This window comes from Pongo pygmaeus, chromosome 20 (assembly GCF_028885625.2).
Source record: "Pongo pygmaeus isolate AG05252 chromosome 20, NHGRI_mPonPyg2-v2.0_pri, whole genome shotgun sequence".
In the NCBI taxonomy this organism is placed as follows: domain Eukaryota; kingdom Metazoa; phylum Chordata; class Mammalia; order Primates; family Hominidae; genus Pongo; species Pongo pygmaeus.
Window position 1 is genome coordinate 48,497,306 of NC_072393.2, and position 10,030 is coordinate 48,507,335.

Here is a 10,030-nt window from a genome sequence, read left to right on the forward strand (position 1 = left end):
GTGTCTGCACATAATGTGTGTAGAAGTTGGGTGAGAGAATCACTGCTGAAAGAGGCAGAGGACTCAGCAATTCTTAGAGGCTTGAAACACAGACAAAAGGGGAAGGGGAGGGAGGAACAAGGGGGCAGGACTGAGAGGGGAGGGGACAGGGAGGTGTCCTGGGCACAGACCCCACCCATGAGCCTGAGAAATGCTCCTGCCCTGGGAAGAGGCTCAGTGCAGAAGAAGGAAAACAGCACAGCTGACAGCTGTGTTCAGAAAGTTTCTGGATCCCAGGCTCATCTCCACAAAAGAGGACAAGCAGGCAGCAGAGACCATGGTGATTTCCTCAGCTCCTCCCTGCAGATGGCATGTTTCCTGGCAGAAGCTCCTGCTCACAGGTGAGGGAAGACCTTCCTGGGAGAGGATGGGAGGAGGAAGCACAGTGACTGGCTGGGGTCTCCTGGAAGGATGGGGCTCTGAGAGGGGACAGAGGGCTTCTGTTGGAGTCTGAATAGGTAAGAAGATACAGAAGAGGGACAGGGGTCAAAACAAAAAAAATCACACTGATCTGGAATAGGTAAGAAGCAGGAAAATCTCAAGTGTTTTATTTTCCTGGTTAATCACTGGCCACTATATTTTGAAAAATGATATTAATAACTATGTCAGATGACACTTCACATAAAAACATAACCAGGGCATGAAACATTGTCCTCAGCCACCAACCCCAGAAATTGGAACGTAAACCCCGGGATGTGTATAGCACTGGGAACGCTCATGAACTCATCCACAGGAGTCTACAGACTGTCCCAGGCACTGGGATGCAACCAAGATCACACAAGCCGCTGTCCTCACAGAGCTCACACTCTCCTGGGGAGGAAGACAGACATACAAAGAGATCTAAAATGTGAGGTCAGGTGTTGACAAGAGCTCTGGAGGGAGCAGAGCGGGGAAAGGTCAGAAAGGGAAGACCCAGGGTCTCTAGAAGAGGCTTCAGGGAAGAAGTCTCCCAAGGACATCCTGATGTGAGCAGGACCTGAGGGCAGTGGGGAGGGAGCCATGCAGACTCCTGGGGAAGAGGATTCCACACAGGGAAATGCCAAGGTCAGAGGTGTTGAAAAAATCAGGGTCATGCTTCTGACCTTGACCTAGTAGGACACACACACACTCTAAGTTGGAGGATTGAAGAGACCTTCTCAACACCCAGGGTCCCATCTTTTGATACCAATACATAGGTCCCCAAATTGTCTTATGCTCTCTCCCCTTCCTAGCCTTACTTTGAATTTTCTGGAACCTGCCTACCACTGCCCATGTCACTGTTGAAGCCCTGCTATCTGATGCTGCAGAGGGGCAGGAAGTTGTTCTACTTGTTTATCATCTGCTCCAGGATTGTCTTGGCTACAACTGGTACAAAGGGGACCAAGTGGCTGCCAACCACCAAATTATAGGATATGTAATCGACACTTAAGTAACTACCCCAGGGCCTGCATACAGCGATCAAGAGATGATAAACTCCTATGCATGCCTGCTGATCCATAACGTGACCCAAAATGACACAGGATTCTACACCCTTCAAGTTATAAAGCTAAATCTTATGAATGAAGAAATAACCATACAGTTCAGCGTACACCGTGAGTGATTCCTCATGTCCTCTGGGTGTTGGGGGTCAGTTCTACCTTGCACACACAGGATTGTCAGACCTGAGCTGTGCCTTATTTCCCTCTGCATTATATCTCATTTTAGGGTTTGGGCATTTAGTGCAGGACACATATAGGGGAGACAAACTTGAGCAGATCAGAATTACTTTCCTGCATCCAGACTCTGGAGATATTCACTGTAGAGAAAGGACAGTCTGATGTGGGGACTCAGCAGGAAATCAGTCTCAGCCAAGCACCTCATGCCTCCCCCATGGACTGACTCTGAGAAAGACCCTGGAGAACTGGGCCAAGGCCTGGCCTGAGGGACACCCTGGGATTCTCAGAGAAGCTCAGCCCTGAAAGCCGCAGCTCCAGACTTGTGTCTCAGGATCCTGACTCCAGGTGACCCTGGGGAGCCTGTGCCAGGCCTGGGTTGTGGCTTCCTGGGCAAGGCTTACTGGAAGCAAATATTTACCAGCTGTCCACAGGCTGTGGCTCCTAGAGCTGCTTACCAGCTATGGTTTAGCTCCCAGAGCCTCATCTGGGCAAGGACAGAGCCTTCTCCACCTGAGACTCAGAGTACAGAGGACAGAGGGACAAGCTTCTTAGTCCATCAGCCAACCACCCTGGGAAGCTTAGTAGACTCCATAGAAAGTTCAGTGTCCCCAGGGACAGAAACAGAAGAGAGAAGATGTTCCTAGCATCCCTTGTTCACAGGGATCAGGCCTATGGGTACCCTCTCATGGAGGCAAATAATAATAAATGCTGTTTGTATGAACACCTCTTCTGTGCCAAGCATTAGTTCAGATGACTGTGAATGATTTACAGTTCATTCACCAACAACATAACAAGCCATACACCACTTGCCATTTAGCTTATTTGACTGAGAGAAAACTGAGCCACAGGGGGACACAGTCACTGAACCAGAGTCACACAAACACGAGGAGCAGATCAGAGCCACATGACCCTCTCCTCCAGCAGAAGTGGGGGCTTATTGGTTTCCAGGGACCCCCACGGTCATCCATTGGCTCACATCCTTTCTTCTTTGGCATCCAAACCTCCGAGGAGTGAGAGTAAATGGACAACCGATTAGTTTGTACTCCAGAACTAAATCACCTGCTTCAGCTATCAGAGTCAGTGCGAGGAATGTCCAGACTTCCTCCTCAGTTCCTAATCTCCCTTACTGAACCCGAAATCCTGTGTTTTTCAGAGTGTCAGTGTCACTCCCATGGGAGGCTAAAGGAGAAGACTTTGCTTTCTCTCCCCATTCACACCTTGTGCCAGCACAGGCCCAACGTGAGACACACACTCTAGTTCTTGTATGAAGGATAGAGGGATTGAATGAAGTATCCATAACCTCTTTAGAGACTGGATCCTGGAGGCAGAATCCTAACATAACAGAAATTGCTGGCCGTACCCATTCCCTGTTTCTCAGGGGCTGAGACCCATGTTCCATCCCTCTGAACCCCTGCCCCTAAAGCCATCCCACCTCATGTGACTCTGGAGTTCCTTGGCCATGGGAGGGTTTTCAGGGCTCCCTGGTCCTGGTCTGGGGCACTAGGTGCACCTGGTCCCTGGAGTCACTAAGGTCGTTGTAACCCCCACTGCTCACGGACATGGGTGTTTCTGGCTCTCTCTGCTCCTCTGTGTCTCTCATCTTCTTTCTTCTTAATTGTAGCTGCCATGCCCTGTCCTGCACAGCCTCCTCCACCCTTGGGACTCTCCCCGACATTCCCTCTAAAAAGGCTGATCGTTCTGTTTCCCTTCCTGCTTACACTGTGGCCTGGCTCAGCTCCCAGGAAATAGGAAAGGCACATAAATTCAGCTGGATCTGCAGGCCCTGCTAGGCTCCATCATGAACCAGTGTCCCCAGGTCACCAGGAGAATGAGCTTCCACTGAGTCCCCATCCAGGGCTCTTTCCCTTTGTGAGGCCAACATGTGGAACAGGCCACTCGACAGGGATGAACGGCTCCTCTATCGACTCTTATAATCACCCGACAAGTTCTTCTTGCCCCACTGCACAGACAAAACCAATTTATTGAGATGGTGATTTGTAGAAAAGGAAGATTTTAATTACTCTGTTTGCCAAGCAGGAGGACAGAGGTTATTATGACTCAAATCAGCCTCCCCAGTTGCTCAGAGGTTATAGTTTTTCAAGCATAGTTTCAGTGGCAGAGGTCTAAGGAATGGGTACTGCTGATTGCTCGGGTATGAAATCATGAGGATGGGGAAAATGGCCTGTATTTTCTGAATCCACCTCTGAGTGGAGGCCACATGACTGCTTGAGCCATTAGTCATGGGTCTGGATGAGGTCAGCTGGTTTCCAGAATGCAAAAGTCTGAGAAACATCTCAAAAGATAAATCTCAGTTTCTATGATAGTGATGTTATCTGTAGGAGCAATTAGGGGAGTCACAAATCTTTTGACCTCTGTACACATGAGTCCTGAGCAGTAAGGGATTGCAGAAACGATGCTTACATTTTAGCAGAATTTGGCCTGCTCCTGTAATCCTAATCTCGTGGTCTTTCATTAGTTTTAGAAAGCCAGTCCCTGAGCAAGGAGGGAGTTGGTTTTAGAAAGGGACTATTATCATCCTTGCTTCAACATTAACCTATAAACTAAATTCCTTCAAGCGTTAGCCTGGCTTATTCCCAGGAATGAGCAAACACATCCAGTCAGGATAGAGGCCAGATGGAGTCAGCCATGCTAGCTTGCTCTCACTGTCCTAATCTTTGCAAAGGTGATTTCACTCTCTACATTGACTCAGCAGGGGGGTCAGAGGCAGGGGTACAGGTCTGCAGTCCCCAAAGCCCACGGGCTCCTTTCACCCATTTTATTTATGACTCCATCCTCATCCTGCTAGCTGTGAGGCTCACATCCTCCAGTCATTTCCTAGAGACTTCTGGTTTCCTGTCAGGCCTATAGCAAGCTTGAAATTTGTCACTCAGTTCTAACAACAAGTAAAAAGCTGAACAAACTAAAAAATCAACAACTCTTTTAGATCCCTCAGAGAAGTGAGGTCTCAGTGCTAACTGACCCATATATTGAAAAGACCAACAGGCAAAGACAGACAGCACACTTTACCTGAGCAGAAACCCCTGGCACAGAAACCTCAGTGGGAACCAGTGCTGGGGTCAGAAAAGCCTGAACTGTCACTAATGAATTGCTGGAGGGTCAGTGTGAACAAGACCCAGAGTTAAACACTCAGGGGAATGGATTACTTCTGGGGGTAGGGGGACATGTTTGTGACTCTTAGCTTCTGGAGCCCTACCAGGTTCCTACAGTAAAACCCAGTAAAAATCAGCTCATCCTTCCTACAGGGGAGGGGGAAAAGAAACCACTTTGAAAGATGCCAGTGAATTCTATTCTGGGCAAGACCTGCCTTTAAGAGAAACTATTTTACAAGAGTCTAATCAGCTGGGGTTTGATCAGAGCCTAAATGCCCCGGGGAAGGGGAAATAGCCAACTCTAGCCCCCTGTAGCCATCATGTCCCACCCAAGGGAAAGAAAAAACTGAGAGACACTTACAATGTTCACAGCCCAGGACACAGCTCTAATCCAATACCACAGAACCCCTCCCTCCATGGCATCACTGAATGCCTGCTCACCCAAGTTTCTTTTACCCAGTACATCACGTCTGGTTTGCAAAAAAACCATACAAGACAGACTAAGAGGCAACATTAGACACTACGCAGAAACAGATGGGTGACATAAGTAGAGAGATGGATATTCTAAGAAAGAACCACGAGAAGTGCTAGAGATAAAAAACACTGTAAGAGAAATGAAAAATGCCCTTGATAAGCTTTTGAAAATGTGTATACTGGTAGGCTTAACACAGCTGAGGAAAAAATCTTTAGCTTTATGGTGTGTTAATAGAAACTTCAAAAACTGAAACAGTAAAGTTTAAAAAGAGTGACAAAAAAGTGGAAGAACATATTCAAGTTCATATTGAATATTTTGTGTTGACAATAGCGTATTTTATATTTTGTAGTTGTGGGACAACTACAAAGGCTGTAACATACACATAATGGGAATACTGGGACCAGGTGGAGGTGGCCAGGTGGGTGCTATCTGATGGGTTTACTGCCTGTTTCACACACATCTGTGTCCTCATCGTGATGCCATTGCCATAAGGTGGGGTCTTTCAGGTGGGGAGATGCACAAGCCGCTGGCATCTCACTTAGACTCTGCCCAATTTAAACGAACTTAATCAAACACTAGTTGTGTTTCCCGAGGTCTAGGGAGAATGAGGAAAGCATTTCACATGCCTGTTTCAGGCTCCTCCCCATTTTTCCTAAGTCTGCACAGGAATTAGGGATAGGAAGGTCTTTCTAAATTTGCTAATATAACACACATTGCTTCTCCTAATTTGGCATCTTTCCTCCCTTTATGTATTGTAATTGACACACATAAGACTTCCTCTTTGAGTGGTACTGTCCTCCTAACAGGACCCATGAGCCTCTCTCTATTCAGGGAGTTGCTAATTCCAAATCACCTTCAGTATCTTCCTTTGAGCATAATGCCATCCTGCTGGAATTCACAGCACACCTTAACCTTATTTTGGTATCTAGAGAAATACTACTTCCATCAATCGAACTTAGATATTTGCACTATTAATAACATTTTCCACTTATGGAAAAAATTTAATGTTTCCTCCCATTTTTTTTTGTTACTGTAGTCAGAACATAACATGAGTTCTAAACTCCAGACAAAATTTTAAGGGCAGATTACAGTATTACACATGGAGCTCCCCAAATTCAAAAATCCAAAATCTGCAATACTCCAAAATTCAACATTTATCAGCCGCTGATGTAATGCTCCAAAGAAATGCTCACTGGAACACTTTGAATTTTAAAATGTTCAGATTCAGGATGCTAAACTAGTAAGCATACCACAAATATTCACAAATCTGAAAAAGTTAGAAATCTGAAACACATTTGGTCTTAAGCCTTATGCATAAGAACTACTCAGTCTTAATGAACTATAGGAACCAAGCTGTACAGCAGATCTCTAGAACCTCCTCATCTTGCATAACTAAAACTGCATATCCATTGAAAAACTCCCTGTTCACCTCAGTCCCAGCTCCTGGCACCCACCATTCTACTCTCTGATTCACTCTGGAATCCACTTATATGGGGTCCCTAGAGTAGTCAAACTCATGAAATCTGAGTGTAGAATGTCCAACAGGAGAAAATATTTGCAAAACTTCCTCCCAAATTTCTGTCTCATATCCATCAAACACACATGTCCATGAGGACCAGATTTCAAACAGTTCATGTTCCCTGTCTCCACCAGTCAGTTCTGCATTTGCAAACATCCATGTGTATTTCTAGAAAGACCCACATGGTCTTCACCTGCTCTCTGCAAAGGGAGAGGGAACATCAAAAACCCAGGATGGGGAATATGTTTCTGTTCCAAAGCCACCAGCTTTTGCTTGTCCTCTTCACTCTTTCTAGATCATTCTTTAGACTCTGCTCTATCTTCAGAGGTCACTGGTTCAAGTCATTTACCATGAAATATTTGGTGAAAATTGTTCCACCTAGTGGCTCCACTGCCTGTTGACTGAATTGGCCTCCAGGCTTGCCCGTGGTCTCTTCTGTGTTAGTTCTACTAAAACATCCAGTCCCAGGCTAAGGACGATGAAAAGTCCCATTGTCACCCATCTCTAAGATGCCCTTGGAAAGGGAAGCCACAGAGAAAACAACTGGGTGGCGGTGGGTGGGTGGGTGGGGGGGGCGGGGCAAAGTAGGACTGTGAAGCTGGAAGGAGCACAGCACCAGCACATTCCAGGTGTGGATACCAAGGTGGGCCAGGCAGGCAGCAAGTCAGGGAGGGACCAGGAGAGGCACCAGGAGTGGTGACTTCTGCTTTTGTGTTTGTCCATGACCCAGTGCTGCTGCTCAATTTATACTTGAGAAGGCCTGTGCTTCTCTAAGACAGAGCAGGCAGACTCATGGTCTCTGAGCCCTCAGATCATCATGCATCTGTCTTGTGACACACACACTTCCCATGGGTTTTTAAAGAGTTGGGTGGGCTGAGAGGTGGCAGATGTCAACTCTGATTGAAAGATGCCCATGGGGGAAACAAAGGTGCCACACAGGGCAATCTTCTCTCTGCACTGCGGAACTGCCCAAGCCCTCTGTCACCAGCAACAACTCCAACCCCATGGAGGACAAGGATGCTGTGGCCTTAACTTGTGGACCTGAGACCCAGGGCACAACCTACCTGTGGTGGGTAAATGGTCAGAGCCTCCCGGTCAGTTCCAGGCTGCAGCTGTCCAATAACAACAGGACCCTCACTGTACTCAATGTCACAAGGAATGACACAGGACCCTATGGGTGTGAAATCTGGAATCGAGTGAGTGCCAGTCACAGTTACCCTGTCACCCTGGATGTCCTCTGTAGCCCAGGCTGCCAAACCAAATCCACATGGACAGAAGCCAGGCCTCTCAGTCCCTCTCAGGTCCAAGAACAGAGACTCTCAGCCCTGGATATCAAAGCTGTCCATGACTGCCTGCCCCAGGCATATTTTGGTAGGCCCAGCCTTAACCAAGAATAAGAGAGGAATGGGATGCTCCTGTCATGGGAGACTCGAGGTCCCCAGTTTGTGATGGAGAAACAGGTGGATGTCTCAGACTCCAGCTCAGTGGACACAGCAGGAGTTTGGTTGGGACTTAAGGATTCTTCTTCTTTGGCTCAGAGGGACACTGTGGACTTTCTACAGACCAGGAGTATTCTTGGCTTATCAATGAAAAGCTCCAGCAATACACATAAGAGCTCTTTATCCCCAAAATCACTGCAAAGAATAGCGGGGTCTATGCCTGTTTTGTCCATAACTCAGCCATTGACCTCAGTAAGTTCACAGTCAAGAGGATCACAGTCTCTGATAAGTGGATCCCTGCATCATTGGCAATATGTTTTTGGGTGGAGTCTATCTGGCTTTTAGAGAAGAGTGAGGAAAAATATTTTATTCTCAGTCAATGTCCAATGGACAAAAGGAAATCCCAAATTTTTCTCTTGGACCCTCCCAATGCATTTATATGACTCCCTGCCCCTTGTTTTTCTTTCTCTTGGCTGCCCTTGGGTCCAGCCTGAGAAATATGGGGAGGGGGACTTTGTCAGCCCCAGAGCACTTCACTGAGGCGGAAGGAGGAGGATTCTCAAGGCCACGTTGCTTCTTTCTATTACCAACACATTTTTTTCTGTTACCTCTTTGTTTTCTTTTACCTACTCCTTGAGCTACAAGGAACATCTGAAGCTTTGAAACAAGCTCACACTTTTTCCCAAATGAGAGGAGGATGCCCCTTGGATGAGGAAGAAGCAGCTCAGACTCTGCTCTCTGCTCTGCTTCAGGCTCACTTGGTGACTGGCCATGCCCTGACTCCACCTGGTGTGAGAACGGGGTGGTGGAGAAGGTGCCTGGGTGGCCTGTCCCAAATCTGGCTAAATCTAGCTGCCAGCAGAAGCAAACCTTCCCCCAGGTTAGGCTGCAGGGAAATGGGAAGATAGGGAGCCTCAGGGCAGACTCCTGAGCTGTGTCCTGGCTCTGAAGTCACTGGCTGTATGAGGCTGTGGGCACAGCACAAGGGACACAGCACAGAGGACAGTGAGTTATACACAATGGAAACATTTGGAGATTAACCCTTGGGGGCAGGGAAGGGGCAGTGTCAAAAAGTGTGTATTTGTAGAGAGGGTAAGACTACCAGCCACTACTTATTAACTTATTTTTGTTAATAAGTTAATAAGTAACTTATTAACAAAAATAAGTTAATGGTAAGACTTATTTTTATATATATAAAAATAAGTCTTACCATTAACTATTTCTAAGCGTGCAATTTAGTGTTGTGTAACCGTTATCACTATCCATTTCCAGAACTTTTTTATCTTACCATACTAAACCTCTGTACTCAATACATGATAACTCTCCTTCCCCCCCAACCCTTACTACTCACCATTCTACTTTCTGTGTCTATGTGAGCGACTATTCTAACTATCTTACATAAATGGAATTATATAATAGTTGTCCTTTGGTGTCTGGCTTTTTTCACTTAGCATCATGTCTTCAAGGTTCATTCATTTTGCACCTTGTATTGGAATTTTATTCCTTGTTAAGATTGAATAACATTGCAATGTGTGGATACACCTCATTTTTCTATCCACTTATCTTTCAATAAACTTTTCAGTTGCTTCCACCGTTTTGGCTATTGTGAGTAATGCTGTTGTGAATGGCAGTGCAGAAATATCTAATCAGATTTCTTTCCATTGTTTTGGGTGTATGTCCAGAAGTGGAATTGCTGGATCAAATGGTAATTCTTTGTTTAATTTTTTTGGGAAATAGCCATACCATTTTCCACAGCAGCTATAGCATTTCCCATTTCCATCAGCAATGCACTACAGCTCCAATTTTTCCACTTA

At 46.3% G+C, this 10,030-nt stretch overlaps 1 pseudogene; it reads left to right on the forward strand.

The window, feature by feature from the left end:
- Positions 1–241: 241 nt before the first annotated feature.
- Positions 242–8,174, forward strand: LOC129021076 (carcinoembryonic antigen-related cell adhesion molecule 8-like; annotated as a pseudogene).
- Positions 8,175–10,030: the final 1,856 nt, after the last annotated feature.